We start from the raw sequence: 17,060 nt of genomic DNA, 5'->3' as shown, positions 1-17,060 counted from the left end.
AAATAAATAAATAATTATTTCATAAAGGATATAACGAATGGTTAATAATATATCCTGACAAAGGAGATTATTGAATTTAAACAAATTGCCATATGATTTAAAATTTTAGATTAATTATGACCTCAGGACTACTCTATTGTACCATAGATACCAAATAGGTGCATAATGTAATGAACATTGTGCTATTGGCTAAAGGCGTATGGTGTGCTTTCTAAAACTAGTGTTCACACTGGAACAATTACAAGAACTTTATAAGTTGATTTGTGTTCTGACCAAATAACCCATATCACTGAACTTATTCCTAACCCCAAATTATTATAAGTACTCAAGGTTTTTTGCAATTTTTATCAAATCAGTCCAAAACTCATACCAATTCACCCCACTCGAGGAACGGCAAAAAATATTTCGAGCCAAAATTCAAAATCAGAATACGGTAAGGCAAAACTTCCGCTGAGAAGAGAAAACAAATACTTATATTTGCAATAAATCATACCTTTGGAAATTCACTGACATCTACCAGTGGACGTGCCGGAGTGGTTATCGGGCATGACTAGAAATCATGTGGGCTCTGCCCGCGCAGGTTCGAATCCTGCCGTCCACGGTTTTGTTTTCCAAATTTCCTCTCTTCCTTTTTCAGTTTGAATTTTGAAATTTCCAGATTGTGTGGATGGTTAGTTAGCAAAAGTACCTATGGGACCATTCATATTTCCACTTTTAGAGTGCATAAATTGGAGAGGAAAAAAGATTATAAATGGTTTGCATAGTTTTGAAGAATCAATTCTGAGAAAGTAGAGATTTACGAATTTAGTTGCAAAACTTGGTGAGAATCTTATTACAACGTTGCAAGTTACCACTTTTGTCATATATTGTGCGAAAAATATTTACCCGCATGTGTTTACACTAACCCAATAAATATATGATATATATCTTCACGAATATGGTCATCACTGAATTATATTAGTTACTTAATATATATTCTTACCTTATTTATCAATTAACTGTGATGAATTAGTACAATTTGATATAAATACTCCGTGAAAAAGTATCTACATTACATCTAAAATACATGATTTAGTTATTATTTTTTATTTTTAAATATATAATTTATCATTAATGACTTATTTAGGAATTCATTCCAAAATTTCTCTAGCCTTTCATTTCCATTGAGCAATCCAATTAATTGTCGTATCAGTTCTCTTTTTATAGGCTGTTTACCCGAAAAACGGATAGAGTTGAATTTATATGTAGTTCTAAGGATACGTGGTATAACTCGACACAAATTGGGAAAATAAGTAGGGATATATTGAATATTAACTGTAAAAAGGAATGAATACAAACCCTAATTGACTAGAGAATGATTGATAAATGAACAAGATGAATCAATATCAAAAATCCAAAAAAGGATAATATTTGCTAGATGTTATGTAAATCTCAATAATCTTAAATGTGAGAATGTGTGAATGTATATCAATCTACTCTTTACAAATGTTAGCCACTCCTAATATAGTGGAGGAATCCTACTTTGGATATAATTAAAAATATATAGTGGGGATCCCATGATAGATTAATTAATTGGCTTTTCCTTGATTCAAGTCGTGATTTCAGCCGAGATTCTCTCCCCAAATGCGGCTATAACGACTTTGTTGTTCCTTGGCTCGGTCTCGATCTCGGTCGGTCTCTGGGTCTCGAGCTCGACCTTGACTTGATCTCGGTATTTGATTGGTCTTTGGATCTCGAGCTCGACCTTGACTCGATCTCGGTATTTGATCGGTCTCTGGGTCTCGAGATCGACCTTGACTCGATCTCGGTACTGATCAGTCTCTGGGTCTCGAGCTTGACCTTCCAACTTCACATCATAGCTCGATATTATAATGACGAACCTCGGTCCATCATGCTCCAATCTTGATTAGTCGCACGAAGGGTAAACTCGATTTTGAACGTATACAGATAGTCCCCTCATTTCTCAGAAAGAAGGTGGCGAGAAACGATATGATTTTTCAACCTTTGACTAGATACATACTGACGTCTGCGACAAGCCCGATTGTGATATATGTGACAAATGTCCCGTCGGTCCAGTTACCAAGGTATTAAATACGCGTCAGTCGATGGTCGGCCACTGCCAATTTTGAACCGTTACTGTGAAATCTATAAATAGCTCCCTTTTTCATTATTTCAAACATTTACCTTCAAATCTCTTTTCATTCCAATCTTAACAGTTCTTCGCCTTCCCCAAAGATCTTTATTTCCAGGTTTTGGAATTTCTTCGCTTGTTCTTCTTAAAACACCAAATACTTCACTCTCCCTTCTTCTTTGTTCATAAAAATATAGATGGCAAAAATATCTAAAACTGTTCCGCAGAAAGAGGTTGCTTCCTCATCTCGGCCGGCCAGCGAGAAAACAGTGGCGGAGCCACGCCTTGAAGAGCTTGTTCCCGGGGGGTGCGTTATTGATTTCGATTTTAAGGTCGAGAAACCCTCCTCGGTTGTTGGTCGATGCGAGCCGGTATCGAGATATATATGCTCGATACCAAAAAGCCTTCTTGACCTGGTGAAAAAAGACTGCTATTGGAAAAATAAAGAGGTTGTGATACCGGCACCAGAGGAGGCGATCACTACCCACGTGGAAGGGTACCTGAATGTTTACACTTATCCTTTCACGCTGGGTCCCCTTGATTCAGTCATCGTCGATTTTTGCAAGAAATACCAGGTGACCCTCGGTCAAATTCACCCTTCTTTGTGGAGGATTGTGATACTGCTTCGTTTCTTTATGAGCAAAATCGACGGGCTTCCCTTCACCCTCGACCACCTCGTAAGATTATATAGCCCTCGACTTTACCGAGGTGGGCTGATAAAGCTTCAACGCCGGGCCACCAAGGCGTTTACCTCGAGCATAGATGAAGACAAAGATCGAGGTTGGATGGGCCGGTTCGTTCGAGTGAAGACCTCAGACCTAATCCCGGCTGAGAGTATGCCATTTCCCGAGAAATGGAATATGAACCGTAAGTGTGATCCCGTTTTTAGTTTTTGTTGTTTTTACTTCTTCATCCTTTCTTATTAGTGTTTTTCTTGACGCAGTCGTTGCTTGGATGCCGGGTGCGGTTCCCCATTTCAAGAACTGGGTCAGGAGCCTGGTTTCTACGTCAACATACGCCGAGCGCGCATGGTGCGATTTATCAAAGGGCAAGTGGGAGGCTCCTACTCATGGTAAACCTTCTTCTCGGCTCACCGATTTGCGTACCGTTCAAGCATTTTTTTCAGGCATAAGTTTTACTTACTTTTCTTTCTTTGTAGGTCTCGGAAAAGATGCGGTTATGATACCCCTATCAGGTGATGAATAAGCTTTACCGCTTATCTCAAAATCGGAGAAGGTGATTAAGAGAAAAAGGGCCTCGGACTCCGAGGGTCAAAAACCCAAGAAGAGAGCGGCTCGTAAACCCAAGGTGAACATAATCCCTTTGACTATGGAGTCGGTCCTGAGTCTAAAGGATGAAGAAGAAGAAGAAGAAGAAGAAGAAGAAGAAGAAGAAAGTGATTCCGGGCTGTCCCCGATACTCAAAATACTTCAGTATCGGTGGGAGTTGATACTGCTCCATCCAGGCTTGATGAGGTCGAGGAGGAGACTTTGACCCAAGTTCCCGAGCCGAGGGGGACCGAGGATGTTTTACCTCGGGGCAAAGAGACCGTCGAAGAAGCTGTGGATGCCGGTGTGCAAACCGAGCTTGAGGTTCCCTAAGATGGAGGCGGCACCCAAAAAGACCTACTCGGGGCAATAGAGATCGGGGATTCCCCTTCTTTCCCTTCATTTTTTCAGTCGATGATACGTGATGCTCAAGCTGTGGAGACTTGTCACGGGGAGGGAGCCCATGGAGAGGAGGACCCTTTCCGTGGTTATTTTATCGGGGTAGAAGATGTCACCGGTCCGAGTGACTTGGAGGCTCTGAAAAAGAGCTCGAGCGAGGTGGGAGTGCCTTGCCTTTTCAACGAAGCCCAACAGGCCCTGAATCGGGTAAGTTCATACTTTCTTTGCCAATTTTCATACTTGTATTTTTCTTTCCTTGTATAATCCCTTCTTTTTATTTTTGTAGGCTTCTATGCTTCATCACGAGGCATTTTTCCAATCCCGAGGGGAGCTGAGCCGGTACGAAGGCTTACTGAGGAGAGAGATGCCTTAAAGTTTCTCAATGAGTAGAGAGAAGGAAAAGTAAAAGGACTTCGGGTTGAGCTAGAAGCATCTCAGAAAGAACAAGCTTAGTTGGCCGAGCAGGTAAAAAGAATCTTTGAATTTAATGATATTGACTCGGGAGTGATGGCTAACAGTTCGGTCCCGCAGGTCGAGCAAAAGTTCGATGTGATCAGGCAACTTCATGTTGAAGTAGACGTAGTGAAATCGGAGGCCGAGAAATGGAAGAAGAACATGGACTGCCTCGCCTCAGAAAAGGAGACTGCCCGAACTCAACTGGCTTCGGCTGAAGCCCAACTCCGAATCTTGAAAGAGAAATCCTTGGAGCAAGCCAAGAAAATAGAGGAGTTCCAGTCTCGGTTGAGCTCAGCAAATTCTAATCGAGAGAGACTGGCCACAGAACTTGCAGCGGCCAAATCGGAGGTCGAGAAAACCATGGCCAATGCTGATGCGATGATGGACGTTTATCGATCTGATGCCGAAGCTGCTCAGGTTCGAGCAAAGGAGGTTGCTGAGGCTACTCAGGCTCAAGCAAACTGGGTTGCCGAGCATGCTAAATGTCAGTCTCGAAGGGAAACTCTCGAAGAGATCCATGCTCGTGGCTTCGATCTTACAACCGAGATCGAGAAAGCTAAGGAGCTTAAAGCCGAAACCAAAGTGTTGGCCTTTCCCGATGATGATGATACCGGGAGTACGAGCGGATCTGAAAGTGAAGGTGGCCTCGAGGGCGAAGATGCTTCTCCCGGAGAGGACTAAGTCCTTTAGTATTTTTTATGTTTCTTATAAGACCATTTTGGTCTTTTGTAGAGAAATTTGATCGGGCCATGCTGCCCTTGTAAATGATTTTTGAAATGTATAAAAACTTTCTTCCTTTCTGCCTTATAGAATTGTGAAGTTGCATTCTAAGGTCGGGGTTCAGATAATTTGATCAAAATCGAACTAGTGTAGCCCTTAGGCCTTTTGATCGAGTGAGTGCTTGCTCGAACTCGAAGTAAAGTAATCCTTGGTTTTTAGTTGAGCGAGGACAGTCTCTCGAACTCAAAGCAGAAAACAGCCCTTAGGTTTTATGGTCGAGTGAGTATTTGTTCAAACTCGAAGTAAAAAATAGCCCTTAGGCTTTATGGTCGAGTGAGTGTTTGCTCGAAATCGAAGTAAAAGACAGCCCTTAGGCTTTATGATCGAGTGAGTGTTTGCTCGAACTCAAAGTAAAAAGCAGCCCTTAGGCCTTATGGTTGAGTGAGTGTTTGCTCGAACTCGAAGTAAAAAATAACCCTTAGGCCTTATGGTTGAGTGAGTATTTGCTCGAACTCGAAGTAAAGTAACCCTTAGGTTTTTGTAAAAAGGATTATTTATAGCCTTGTCCCCTTTCCGGCTTGAAAGAGTTTTTTATCATTTGTATTTGCAAAACTTGTAATGCCTTAGCATGAAATAGGGACTTGTTCGAGAGTTTGAACAATGTTGTACTCATTAGAGTTTTCGAGGCTTGATATTATCGAAGCCTTTTATGATTTTGCTGGGGGGGTAGCCTTTCTGACCCTGTTTTGTTACAGAATTCGAATGTCTCCGATTCATGTTAATTCGGCTGTAGCCTCTTTAGTCTGGGATTTACGTCTTGGGCCTATTTTCCCCTTTTACTTCGAGCTTGCCCGAAGTATCAGTCCCCGAGTGGGGTGGCCGTGGCCTATAAAAATCCTTCTTTAGTTCGAGATTTGCTTCTTGGGCTTATGATCCTCGGAGTTTATATAATTTGATCTCATCAATTTTTCGGACGGCAATCCTCGATTTGTGGGAGGTAATCATTTGAACTCCGGTCATGGTCGGCCCTTAAGCATGTTTGCATAACATAAGTAGAAGAACCTTTCTGAGGTATGAGATATTGGTAAAGAAGGAATTTCTCTTTATAAGTCATTATACATGCGTACATGTTTTGAGCCAGGGCTCGAGCAAACTATGCGGGCATGGTTCGTTTTGACCATTTGGCCCTTACAAATTTTTCCTATCGAGACCCTGTTGCCATGAAGTAATTTTCTTGCATCGAACTTGATATATTCTAGGGAAATGCCCCGCAGTATTCGAGGTTGATTGAAAAGAGGCCTTGAATACTGTTGCATTGTTCTAAGTTAGCACGATCAATAGTTTCCTCATTAAAAACCTCATCGAAAAACCCATATGGGACAAAATCGGTCCAAGGGAAAATGAGTGCAACGCGTGCTTTCAGATCTAAAGGCTTATTGTTGAAGAATCCATCCCTGTTTTTGATCGAACACCTGTAAGGGTTAGTTTTGAAATACAAATGAACATGGGAGGGTCGTACCTTAGCAGTAGTATTGTTTTAGGTGCGATACGTTCCAATTGCTTGGTAGTCATTTGCCGTTTATCATACCGAGCTTGTAGGATCCTTTTTTGACGATTTCGAGAACCTGATACGGTCCGAGAACTCACATGGCCGACGACGAAAGTGCGGCAGGCCTAAGTCTTTCTGAAATTCCTTCTACTTCAAAACCTCTTGGCTAGCTAGGTATTGCTTGAGACGCCTGCGGCAAACAGGAACAGTTTGTGATTATATTAAGGAATTTACTTCCTTAATGTTGAATATATAGAACATGTTGGAGGAGGACAAGTTGCATAATTATATTTCTGGAATGCAAGAATGGGCACAAAATGAACTCAGGAGGCAGAACGTAAAAGACCTCCCGAGTGCGATTGCTGCAGCAGATTCATTGGTGGATTACCACAGTACCCGAAGTCTTTCTGAAATTCCTTCTACTTCAAAACCTAAGAAAAATGTAGAGAAGAAAGGGGAATGGAGGAAGGAAGTCCGAAAAGAATTTGTGGAAAAGGGCAAGTCTGTTGCTGAAGGATTTGCTAGAAATAGAGGCAACGCTAATAAAAAGGGCGATGGTTGCTGGACTTGCGGTGGATCTCATATTGCAAAAAACTACCCAAATCGGGAACGGGTTAATGCTTTGCTTGCATCAGAAAATAATCGGGAAGGAGAAGGTGGAGAAGTTGCTGCCTTAGTGAACCCTCTGCGATTGATAAATGTTATTACGTTGCTTAATGCTACAAACAACGAGACCAACCCTCATTCTTTACTGATGCACATTGAAATGAAACTGGGAGAAAAGAGTGTAATAGCAATGGTAGATACCGGAGCTATTCACACCTTTGTCTCGACGAAATTGGTGCAAAAGTATCGGTTGAATGTGAGTAAGTGTCCCTCTTACATGAAGATTGTGAATGCTAAAGCCCAAGCCATTGTGGGTATGGCTTACAATGTTCCTATGTCAATTGGGTACTGGAAGGGGAAAGCAAACTTGATGGTGATTCCACTAGAGGACTTTGAGGCGATCCTTGGAATCGACTTTATGCGGAAATATTGCTTTGTTCCAATGCCTCACTTGGATGGAGTGATGATAATGCATGAAATGGCTCCTAGTTTTGTGAAAGTTATTCATCCTTATGGGAAGGAAGAAACTCAACAAAAGGATTCATTAGTTTCTGCCATGATGGTCGAAAAAGGTTTGAAAAGGGGAGATGAGACTTTCCTTGCTTTGATGGTTGAGGTGAAGACTGATGTTCAGGTTGAAGTGCCGAACTGTGTCGCTCCAATATTGAGCGATTTTGCTGATATGATGCCACCAAAATTGCCTAGGAATTTACCACCACGGAGGGCTATTGATCACAAGATAGAGTTGCTTCCAGGTTCAGTGGCCCCTGCTCAACCTCCTTATCGGATGGCACCAAAAGAGTTGGCTGAATGACGAAAATAGTTGAACGAGTTTCTCGATGTGGGATTGATTTAGCCATCAAAAGCTCCATTTAGTGCACCTATTTTATTTCAAAAGAAACAGGATGGAACGCTTCGGATGTGTGTTGATTACAGGGCGTTGAACAAAGTGACTGTGAAAAACAAATACCCAGTTCCGTTGGTGCAGGACTTGTTGGACAGGTTAAGCAAGACTTGTTGGTTCACAAAACTTGACTTAAGGTCTGGTTATTGGCAGGTACGGATAGCTGAAGCTGATGAGTCAAAAACTACCTGTGTTACGAGGTATGGCTCATATGAATTCCTTGTTATGCCGTTCGGGTTGACAAATGTCCCTGCTACTTTTTGCAACCTGATGAATGATGTGTTGTATGAGTACTTGGATGACTTTGTTGTTGTCTATTTAGACGACATTGTTATCTATAATCGGACCTTGGATGAACATATCTCACACTTGAGAAGGGTGTTGTCTCATTTAAGAGAGTACCAACTCTATGTGAAGATGGAGAAGTGTGAGTTTTCTAGACAGGAGATTAAATTTCTTGGCCACTTGGTGAGCCAGAAACAAGTGCGGATGGACCCGAAAAAGGTGCAGGTCATTGTGGAATAGCATGCGCCTATTTCTGTGAAAGAGTTGAGATCTTTCCTTGGGTTATCAAATTATTATCGGAAATTCATTGCAGGCTATTCAAAGAAAGCTGCTCCTTTGACGGATTTGTTAAAGAAAGATGCTAGGTGGGCGTGGACTGAGAAATGCAGTGGTGCATTTGACCCGTTGAAGGAAGCCATTAGCTCAGAACCTATCTTGTAGCTTCCAGATTTTGAACTGCTTTTTGAAGTTCATACTGATGCTTCCGACAAGGCGGTTGGAGGTGTGTTGGTACAAGAAGGCCACCTAGTGGTGTTTGAAAGCAAGAGGTAGAATGAAGCAGAGCAAAACATCGGACGTGGCGCGGCTGTGGCAAGGATTGGGCGTGATGGACTTGCCATTGGCCTATGTGAGAGCAAAACGATCATGCAGGACAACGAACAAGAAACATTGTCATGAGAACAAGTATTGGCCAAGGTCTTGGGACAGGAAAGATAGTCTTGGCAAAGGCTTGACAAGGCAGTGTGGGAAAGTTGGGGCGGCATGGTACAACATGCGTGCTAAAGACAAAGGTACTGGCAATTCAAGTTGTGGGAGCGCCAAGTACAGGCTAAGCTAAATCATGACAACGCAGAATGATGACAAAGGGTTTCAATAGCTTAGGCAAAGCTATGTGAGACAAAAAACCAAGCAATGGCACGGGTGAAACAAGTGTTGACAAAGACAAGGCAGAAACGCGGCTAAGGCAATGTACGAGCGACAGGAGTGTCGGGCGTGTGCGGAAAAATCATGGGCAGCAGGTTGCGGACAAGGAATTGGCGCGGAGTAATGTCAAGATCATCCAAGGCTGGGTGCAATTCCAGCCTTGGGGCATGCAATAGCTGACCAAGAAAAAGGGGCACATGCAGAGCACATGCCAAAGCAGTGGGCCATTGTATTTTTGTAATGACTTGTACCCATGTCTGTCTAGTGCTTGTAGCTAATATCATTTCGTGTAGATAATGGCCTATGTAGTTGGGGGATGTCAACTACAAGATAGAATCAGATGTAGCAAAAGTTGTGTACAAGGCATATTTCAGTGGGTGGTGGGACCGGTGCTCCACAAACATGGCTAAGTGCTTCACCAACAGGGCTGAGTGCTCCACAAAATGGAGCTAAGTGCTAAAGAGGACCATTTCGTGGAAGTGCTTATTTAGTGCTTTGACTGAGAAAAGCACTAGAATGGAATTGCCCCTTTGTAAGTTGCCCCTTCAAATCTGCCAGTGGCAGCCCCTATATCTATATATATGGGGGCATTTCGTGATTAAGAGCATCAAGACTAAGAGTGGTCAGATGTGATCCTTCCAGAGAAAAAGGAAAGTCAGATGTGATCCTTCCAAAGAGAGATATAAGAATAGGGTCTTCCATAGAGAATGAGGTCTTCAATGGAAATCTCTACACAAAAGGAGAGGGTCTTAGAATGAAGAAGAGGGTCCCCGAACAGAAGGAGAGGGTCTTCGAATGAAGAAGAGCGTCTCCGAACAGAAGGAGAGGGTCTTCGAATGAAGAAGAGGGTCTCCGAACATAAGGAGAGGGTCTTCGAATGAAGAAGAGGGTCTCCAAGCAGAAGGAGAGGTCTTCAGTGAAGAATAGGGTCTCCAAAAAGGGACTAAGGCTGGGCATCTGGCAGGTCTAAGTGTGTCAAGATCGACTTGTGATCTTGGCTAAGTGGGATGTGAATGACTTGTGTTCATAGCAAAGAAAGGGAAACAAGTTAGAAAGGTGATGCTTTCTAAGTGTTTCAAAACGGGGGCTAAGGCTAGGCATTGGGAAGGTCTTAGTAAGCAAAGATCGACTTGTGATCTTTGCAAAGTGGGAAACAAGAGAGAAATGTGAGGGTTTCTAAGTGTTTCCAAAAGTGGGCTAAGGCTAGGCATTGGGCAGGTCTTAGTAGCTATGAGCGACTTGTGTTCATAGCAAAGTGGGAAACAAGAGAGAAACGTGAGGGTTTTTAAGTGTTTTCAAAAGGGGGCTAAGGCTGGGCATTGACAGGTCTTAGTGTAACAAGATCTATTTGTGATCTGGGCTGGACGAAGTGGGCTGTAAATGGCTTGTCTTCATGGCAAAGTGAGATCCTTTGTATATTTGATATTAATACAAAGGTTGGGTTTTTCCCGTATCTGATGGTGTTCATTTTATGTTGCTGCTGAATCTTGTGTAAGGCCAAACTTGATGAAAAGTTGACTAAGTGTTGGGAAAGGCTGAGTAGATTGAGTGTCAAGCTGCTGCCGCGCAGTGCCAATCAATTGCGAAAAATTGGATGAAAGGCCATGGAGATAGGACCAAGTGGAGTAGCTCCCCGAGTTGATGAATCATGGGCGCATGTCTTTGGAATTTGTCGCATTTTCAAATGAACTCCCTTGCATCCTTGCCCATATCGATCCAATAATACCCTGCTCTGATTACTTTGTGGACCAGCGAATTGTCACCAGAATGGTTTTCACAAGTGCCCTCGTGAATTTTTTTTAGAATGTAATCGGTATCTCCTGGTCCCAAGCATATTGCCAATGGTCCATCGAACGTCCTTCTAAACAGCATTCCGTCTTCGAACAAGGTGAACTATGCTGCCTTCATGCGGAGAGCTCTCGATTCCTTTGGATCTGATGGAAGCTTCCCGTTCTTGAAGTAATCTATATATTTGTTTCTCCAATCCCAGGTTAAACTTGTGGAGTTTATCTCGGCGTGACCTTCTTCTATTATCGATCTAATGAGTTGTACGGCAGTCCCCGAGTTGAGTTTGTCATCTTCAACCGATGAACCTAAGTTTGCAAGAGCGTCGGCCCCGCTATTCTATTCTCGGGGTACATGTTGCAAAGTCCATTCCTTAAATCGATGTAGAGTCATCTGTAGTTTATCCAAGTACCTCTGCATTCGATTTTCTCAGACTTCAAAAGTCTCGTTAACTTGGTTTACCACGATAAGGGAATCACACTTAGCCTCTATGACTTCCGCTCCCAAGCTCCTAGCTAGATCGAGACCTGCAATCATGGCCTCATATTCGGCCTCATTGTTAGTCAATTTTTTAGTTCTGACAGACTGTCTAACTACATTACATGTGGGTGATTTTAGTACAATGCCTAGTCCAGACCCCTTCGAGGTACCCGATTTTATCAGTAGTTCTATTTCAATCTCGGGTACGAAGGCCGGCGTAAAGTCAGCCACGAAGTCTGCCAAGATCTGAGATTTGATAGCGGTTCAGGGTCAATACTCAATATCGTACCCGTTAATTTCCATGGCCCATTTGGCCAATCGACCCGAAAGCTCGGGTCTGTGCAAAATATTTTGAAGAGGATAAGTTGATACAACATGTATCAGATGACACTGGAAATATGGTTTTAGTTTCCTAGAGGCGCTTATTAAAGCAAGCGCTAATTTTTCTAAGTGTGGATATCGAGTTTCGGCCTAGCCTAAGGTCCAACTGGCATAATAAATAGGGAATTGTGTACCTCGTTCTTCTCGAACCAGAACTCTACTTACCGCTATCTCCGAGACAGCTAAGTACAGGTAAAGCTGTTTGTCCACTTTTGGGGTATAAAGCAGCGGCAGGCTCGATAAATACCGCTTCAGTTCTTCCAAAGCCTGCTGGCATTCCGGAGTCCATGTAAAGTTGCTTTTCTTCTTAAATTGTGAGAAAAATCGGTGGCTCCTATTTGAGGATCTCGAAATGAATCGTCCTAGGGCGGCTATCCGTCCCGTTAGCCTCTGCACGACCTTTACATTATCTACTACCATGATGTCCTCGATAACTTTGATTTTATCGATGTTGATCTCGATTCCTCGATTGGACACCATGAAACCAAGAAACTTGCCCGAGCCAACCCCGAATGCACATTTTTGGGGGTTGATCTTCATAATGTACTCTCTCAGTATGTCGAAAGCTTCCTGCAAATGCTTTAAATGGTCCTCTACTAGTAGAGACTTAACTAATATGTCATCAATATAAACTTCCATTGATTTTCCTATTTGTTTTTCGAACATTCGATTTACTAGGCGTTGATAAGTTATGCCAGCATTTTTTAGACCGAATGGCATTACGTTATAACAATAGGTATCGTACTTGGTGATAAACGAGGTCTTTTCTTGATCCTCCGGGTTCATCTGTATCTGGTTGTACCCAGAGTAGGCATCGAGAAAACTGAGAGTCTCATGGCCGGCCGTGGCATTAATCATACAATCGATATTAGGCAAATGAAAAGAATCCTTAGGGCATGCTTTGTTCAGGTCTTTATAATATATATACATTCTAAGTTTGTTTCCCTTCTTAGGGACTACCGCCACATTTTCTAGCCATTCGGGATATTTTACTTCTCTAATGGATCCTATTTTAAGAAGTTTGATTACCTCGTCCTTGATAAAGGCATGTTTGACCTCGGACTGAGGCCTTCTTTTTTGCTTTACCGGATGGAATTTTGGATCCAAGCTCAATCTATGAGTGTTTATTTCTGGTGGGAACCCTGTCATGTCAAGATGGGACCAAGCAAAACAGTTCATGTTAGCTATAAGAAATTGAATAAACTTTTTCCTAAGCTCGGGATCTAACCCCGTGTCCAGGTATATCTTTCGCTCGGGCATATGTTCGATTAGCATGATTTGCTCCAATTGTTAGACCATTGATTTGGTAGCGTCGGAATCATCGGGGACCGCGAAGGATCGAGGAATCCCATAGTCATCATCTTCGTTAGTCTTCTGATTCTCTAGTTGGGCCGAGGCTGACGTTTGTGATTGCTATTTGGTATCCCGTTCCTCCTTCGAATATGATCCCTTTGTCGATGATAGTGAAGATATAAGAATCACTTCATTGAGGGCAAACATTTTATTTACGGCCGGTTGCTCCCCGCAGACCGTTTTGATTCCCTCCGATGTTGGAAATTTCAGAACCTGGTGAAGGGTCGAGGGCACTGCTCTCATGTTGTGGATCTATGGCCTCCCGAATAGGGTGTTATATCTCATATCGCCCTCGATCACGTGAAACTTCGTTTCTTGGATGGTCCCAGCCACGTTTACTGGAAAAATTATCTCTCCCTTAGTAGTTTCACATGCCATATTGAATCCGTTTAGTACCTGGGTTGCGGGCACGACCTGGTCCAGTAGACCAAGTTGCTCTACGACCCTTGATCGAATGATGTTGGCCGAACTACCTGGATCGATTAACACACGCTTAACTTGAGTTTTATTCATAAGTACAGATATTACCAGTGCATCGTTATGGGGTTGCATGATTCCTTCCGCGTCTTCATTACTAAAGGATAAGGTTCCTTTTGGTGTGTAATCCTGAGTCCGATATCGCTTCTCTCTTACAATCGACATCTTAGTGCGTTTAAGCACCGACCCCTGGAGGACATCGATCCCTCCGATGATCATGTGGATGATATGTTGCGGCTCTTCTTGTTCGTTTTGTCTATTGAAATCTCTGTTTTTGAAATGGTTTTTAGCCCGGTCACTTAAAAATTCTTGAAGGTGTCCTTCATTGAATAACCTGGCTACCTCTACTCTCAACTATTGATTGGGATTTCTCTAGGCTGGATCGGAATGCAGAGGTCGAGGCCACTTAGTATCTTTGATGCGTCCGATAGCCGACATGATGGCGGATGCATCAATGTTGAAGTTATATTCTGATAACCGTGGTGCTTCCTTAGCTCCGGTATGCCTGTCGAACCCATTCTTGTTCATCATCCGCCGAGATCCTTGACCTCATCACTTATCCTTTCGCCTCGTACGGAGTTGCATGCAAGTTCGCTAGCCCTACGATCTCCGTTATACGACCGATATCGGTCCTTGCTCGACCTTGGTTCTCGGTCGATATCCCTTTGAATAATGGACACAGAACCCAACTGGTCATCTTCGACTCTAATCTTCGATTGATATCGATTGTGTACATCAGCCCAGGTAACAGACGAGTAATCGATCAAGTTCTGCTTCAACTGTCATGAAGCCATCGAGCTGCGTTCGTTCAGTCCTTGAGTGAAAGCTTGAACAGCCCAATCGTCCGTGACCGGTGGTAGATCCATTCGTTCCATTTGGAAACGAGATACAAACTCTCTTAACATCTCGTTATCTTTTTGCCTTAGCTTGAAAAGGTCCAACTTCCTGGTCTCGACCTTTATGGCTCCGACATGTACTTTTACGAAAGGATATGCAAGCATATCAGATGAATCGATAGAGTTAGGCGGTAAATTATGATACCATATCATTGCCTCCTTTGACAGGGTTTCCCCGAACTTCTTCAATAATACGGATTTGATCTCGTAGTCTTCTAGATCGTTCCCTTTAATGGCACATGTGTAAGAGGTAACATGTTCGTTGGGGTCGGTCATCCCATTATATTTAGAAATTTTGGGCATGCGAAACTTCTTGGGGATCGGTATGGGAGCCGCGCTCGGGGGAAACGCTTTTGTACGAAGTTTTTGGAATCCAAGCCCTTCAATACCGGTGGTGCCCCCGGGATCTGATCAACCCAGAAGTTATAAGTTCTACTTTTTTATAGTTTGCTTCAATCCTCTTTTTTTCTGACTCAATTCGTTTTGTCAGTTCCCCGAGCATCCTAATAATTTCATTCTTGTTTATTTGATCTTACTACAGCTGACCCCGTTTGTGGGTGACTTCTCGAGGTAGACCGGGCTCAACCCTCCTCGGTGCCTGGGTTTGGCTCTGCAACTGAGCTATTGCTACCTGTTGAGCTTGCAACATTTCAAAAATCATACGCAGGCTGATCCCGTCTTCTCCAATATTTTGGGTATTTCAAACTGCAGATAGAGTTCCACCATGAATGTTGTTTTCGGGGTCGGGACGTTGGTTCGCCTCGATGGCCACATGTGAATTAATGTCAATTGGATCTACGACCCGAGCTCCAACGGGATCGACGAGTGGCCTTTCGTCCCCGGTCATCAGGTTGTTGTTCTCATCTTGAAGGCCAGCTTCGTTGTCGATAGGTAGGGTCATTAATTGAGAGTTCGTCGTTTTTAACCTGAAATCAAAGACACTTCCAAGAGCAAGTGTAAAATAGTGTATTTTGCAGAGATTCGTACCAAATAACCACTGTTATCCTTATCCCCACGGTGGGCGCCAAACCGTTTACCCGAAAAATAGATAGAGTTGAATTTATACGTAGTTCTAAGGATATGTGGTATAACTCGGCATAAATTGGGAAAATAAGTAGGGATATATTGAATATTGACTGTAAAAAGGAATTAATACGAACCCTAATTGACTAGAGAATGATTGATAAATGAACAAGATGAATCAATATCAAAAGCCCCAAAAAGGATAATATTTGCTAGATGTTATGTAAATCTCAATAATCTCTGAATGTGAGAATGTGTGAATGTATATCAATATCCCCTTTACAAATGTTAGTCACTCTTAATATAGTGAGGGAATTCTACTTTGGATATAATTAAAAATATATAGTGGAGATCCCATGATAGATTAATTAATTGACTTTTTCTTGATTCAAGCCGTGATTTCGGTCGAGATTCTCTCCCCAAATGCGGCTATAACAACTTTGTTGTTCCTTGGCTCGGTCTCGATCTTGGTCGGTCTCTGGGTCTCGAGCTCGACCTTGACTTGATCTCGGTATTTGTTCGGTCTTTGTATCTCGAGCTCGACCTTGACTCGATCTCGGTATTTGATCGGTCTCTGGGTCTCGAGCTCGACCTTGACTCGATCTCGGTACTGATCTGTCTCTGGGTCTCGAGCTTGACCTTCCAACTTCACATCATAACTCGATATTATAATGACGAACCTCGGTCCATCATGCTCCAATCTTGATTAATCGCACGAAGGGCAAACTCGATTTTGACTGTATACACAGACTACTGCTTTAATTCTAGGATTATAGGGAAACAGTTGAAGCAAGAATGGTTGTATTGCTTCATGACATCTTTACTAATAGTTATAGCGTATTTTTGATGAAATAACTTTGCAATTAAAGCATACCAAAAATAGAAATAACCGAAACATTAAAGAAAAAAGTACTCTCTTTGTCTGCTGGCCAAATAATCCAACCAAATTGGCCCATATTTTGCTTCTAACTCGGTTTGGGTCAGGTTGTATATAACCTGAAAGAATCTTTTTATCCTTTAACCCAATATTATAGAGTCAATTTCTCCACAGTCCATAGCCAACCTAAAAGAGAGGAAAATCTAATCTCCTGAACATGTCTACAGCAGTCGAGGAGCTTCTCCACACAAGTTAGTACATAAAGGTGGTTGAACAACATTAGATTAGAGTATCAAAGTAGCAGACAAGACACAACAAACTCTGGAAGGTCCAAAGGACAACATATTCTTATCCATTCTGAAGTTTGTTCTTACTTTTAAGGTGATTCATGAACTTATAACAATATTCATATAACAAAGACCTAACATACATGATCTGAATCCAAAGATTATATTCTAGGCCATTAGAGATTTTGAGTTTGAAAGCCAAACTCGGATATGAGATTAATTTCGAAATGGGTGTTGTTTGATTTGTTTTAAAATATTA

The 17,060-nt window shown here is 42.5% G+C and overlaps 1 non-coding gene across 1 annotated transcript; it reads left to right on the top strand.

Annotated features, from left to right (window-relative positions):
* The first annotated feature begins 519 nt into the window (after positions 1-519).
* TRNAS-AGA (transfer RNA serine (anticodon AGA)) lies at positions 520-601 on the top strand. Its single transcript has one exon. It is a non-coding gene; the product is annotated as a tRNA-Ser (tRNA).
* Positions 602-17,060: the final 16,459 nt, after the last annotated feature.

This window comes from Nicotiana tabacum, chromosome 13 (genome assembly GCF_000715075.1).
Source record: "Nicotiana tabacum cultivar K326 chromosome 13, ASM71507v2, whole genome shotgun sequence".
Lineage (NCBI taxonomy): Eukaryota > Viridiplantae > Streptophyta > Magnoliopsida > Solanales > Solanaceae > Nicotiana > Nicotiana tabacum.
Note: the sequence above shows the minus strand (reverse complement) of the source record. Positions and strands in the feature narration are given on the sequence as shown.